The 3,261-nt window shown below is 31.4% G+C and overlaps 1 long non-coding RNA gene across 3 annotated transcripts in view; it reads right to left on the reverse strand.

Moving 5' to 3' along the window:
- Nucleotides 1-2,988, reverse strand: part of LOC128248088 (uncharacterized) — a 100,141-nt gene extending 97,153 nt beyond the window's left edge. For all 3 annotated transcript variants that reach the window (XR_016242409.1, XR_016242408.1, XR_008264339.2), the window contains exon 1: nucleotides 2,765-2,988. This is a non-coding gene — a long non-coding RNA (uncharacterized LOC128248088). The remainder of the gene's footprint in view (nucleotides 1-2,764) is intronic.
- Between the last annotated feature and the right edge of the window lie 273 nt (nucleotides 2,989-3,261).

A 3,261-nucleotide genomic window follows, 5' to 3' on the forward strand; every position in this document is an offset into this window, starting at 1 on the left:
GTACTCCAAGATTTTCAAGTGTGATGCTAATCTTAAGCCATTTCAAATTCAAAATGCCTGAAGATTAGTATCAGACTTGAAACTCTCATCTACCATATATATATATATATATATATATATATATATATATATATATATATATATATATATATATATATATACACACACAATGATAATAACGTGCAGATGGAAATTCATAGACTTTTTTGTAATCTCCCATGGAAACATACCCAAAATGGGGAAAATTATAACTTTCTTTGGAAACGGGGTGAGGAGGAAGACAGAATGAAAAGCATCTCATAGGAAATCATCTGCTTCAATGAATCTTGTTTGACCTATGCAAACATAAGTGCTGGGGGTTGGCAAAAGAGCCTGATAGACTAAGTAGTCTGCTTAAGAATAAGAACTGGGGTTGATTTGTTCAACCAGACCCATCAACAGAGTACTCCTGCATGGTGAGGTAACATAATTGACATACTAAATTTTACCTATTTATTTATTTATTTATGTGTTTCAGCCAAGTGGCTGCGGTCATGCTGGTGCACCACCTATAGCAGTAATTGTGTTATGCATGATAAAACTTGTAATGGTTATGAAAATAAAATGAGAGATACATATATATTGTGGCTAAAGATATGTTTGAACAAGAATAATTAATTCTTAATGTTATATTTATATCTTGAAAAATACTTTTTGGGGTGTGCAGTCTTACTTGTTTTCTTCATATATGATGATGTCCATTTGAGTAATAATTATATATTACCATTCATGTTAAGTTATTTTAGTCATGATACTTCACTTGCCACTTAGGTGGGTACTAGGCATTAGAACTACTTAAGAAGGGGAACTACAAAAGAAGAAAAAAAAAGGTTAAGAACCAGTGATCAAAAAGGAAGTCCATGAATCTGGGCTCATACAGTTTAGCATCAATGTCAGAATGCAATGATTCAGAACAGGTACCACAAAGTACCTGTAACAGTTCTACCATTCCAACACCCTGGATGGGTGCTTTTTCTTTTGATAGACTTTGAAAGGATGGACAACAGAGTAGCAGAGGTGATGTCAGTGGGATTTGAATTCAGGGTGCAGAGAGTGGGAACAAAATACCTTTGAGACATTTTAACCATATTGAGATGCAAAGTAATGTGTGGTTTGACTGTAAATTAGAGAGAGTGAAACTGCAGGCTACTGCTGACAATTGAATCACAAAAGTAATGTGTGAACTATTGTCTGAAAACTTGTAATTGTAATATTTAGTTTTAGGGAACTGTTTTGTGCAAAGACTTCAAGATGTGGTCAAATGTATAGACAGGCAAACGAAGAAAAAACATTACTAAGAAGAAATGCAAAGTGTTAGAGATGCCAAATTAAGTCAGCCATATAAAACTGGCAAGATTTCAAGATTGTAGCCAGAAAGCTGCAGCTTTCAATTTCCTGTAGTTTCTTCAGACTGCTAGGCAGAAAGACAAATCACTCCATAATCAACCTTTGTTATTGGCTAAAAGAATCATTTGATTGTTTTTGAAGTGTTAGATCTCCTTGTGGGAGAACAAACATTACTTTGGGAGGTGTTAAAAACAAATTAGATCACATGAAGCTGAACTGCTTTTGTATCGATCAACTTACAAGTAGAAACCTCGAATAAGGGAAACATTTTACTATATTATTGCTTACAGCAATGGCTATTATGGTAGGAAACTTTATGGTGAAATAATACTTTAGAACTGCTTCTTGGTATTGTTACTTAATAATTAAGCCCAATGCTATCACAAACTTTCAGCAGCAAGGAAAAAACCAATCTATATAATCTCAAAAGTTCCAGATCTTTGAATGCTATAATATAGCTTTAATATCTTTAATATATTCCGACTGCTGTGTCTTATCGTCAAGATTTCATCTTTATGTGTACCCTATTTTTTGCTAAGTAATATTCGATGTATTATAAAGTGTTTTATTTTTTGAGCACTGATTCTTAAACATAATCATAGTTTCTGTTTAATATTTTTCATGATGAAAAACGTATAATATTTCTAACAATTTTTATATAAAATGTATGTAGTACTCTTGATTAAATCAGCTACATATTAGTAATAGCAGTTTAGCTATAATGTAGCCTACTTTGTTCCTGCAGATTATATTACATACATCTAATTATTAAAAATGACGATCTTGTTTTGCTTAACTTAATTTTCCTGTCTTCAAATTATATCATCTTCCAATTCATTGAGTTAGCTTTTAAGTTTTATTACAACAATGATCTTATATCAAAGAAAAATAAATTATCATGCTTCGTTTTATGTCAACATTTAACTCTTTGTCTGTGATACACAAGCCATATTTCCCTGGCGTTTATGCATCATATGTAATATACACTGCCAATTATTTTTTTTTCCAGTCACCAGAATAATTCAGGACTTAAGAAAGGAAAGCTTTATATTACTCAGAATGCATGAAACAAGGACTAACTAAGAGTCTGCAAACATGCATGGATGCTTAGGACAAACTTATGAAAAAAGCTTTGGACAAGCAATGGGTTAACCAAATCCCTTTAATCAAAATATTCGGCATAATATTCTTTGTAGGTTTGCATGGTAAAATGCCATTTCCATAGCTGAGGTTGCATCTAAGAGATTATGTTTATTTTATATTGATAAAACGATGCAGGCAGACAGGCAACTAAGATTGTATATCTTCAATTGTCAAACTACATGAAAACATTGAATAAAACTTATAGAAAGGTAAACTACATTTGCTTTCAACTTACTTTCTCTGCCTGTTTCTCATGGTTATGGTCTCAAGATAATTTTCTGTTGCATTTAGTTTTCAAAGGTTTCTCATGAAAAAAAACTTTCCATCTATAAAGAACATTTATATTTCAATAAAGTAGAATGAAATATATCAGGGAAGTATGTACTTTGAAATATGTCGAGTGAAGTATATACTAAGAAATATGTTAAGTAAGTACTGTGAAATATGTCAAGTGAAATATTGTAATATATGTTGAGGGAAAACATTGTGAAGTAAATACTGGTATATATGGTAAGTATGTATTGTACAATATATCAAGTGAAATGCCTTCTCAGATGTAAAAATATTGCCAACTGCTGACTTCTATCACATAAATTTTACATCTTATAATGATCATTATGTGGCGATATGTACATATGTGACCAAAACTTCCTATTATCTTTCATAAGTAAAAATATCAAGAATAAAAACAAAATCTTAACATGCCAAAATCTTGGATTGAACCTAGAAAAT

Source organism: Octopus bimaculoides, chromosome 6 (genome assembly GCF_046866305.1).
Source record: "Octopus bimaculoides isolate indiv1 chromosome 6, ASM4686630v1, whole genome shotgun sequence".
Classification (NCBI taxonomy): Eukaryota; Metazoa; Mollusca; class Cephalopoda; order Octopoda; family Octopodidae; genus Octopus; species Octopus bimaculoides.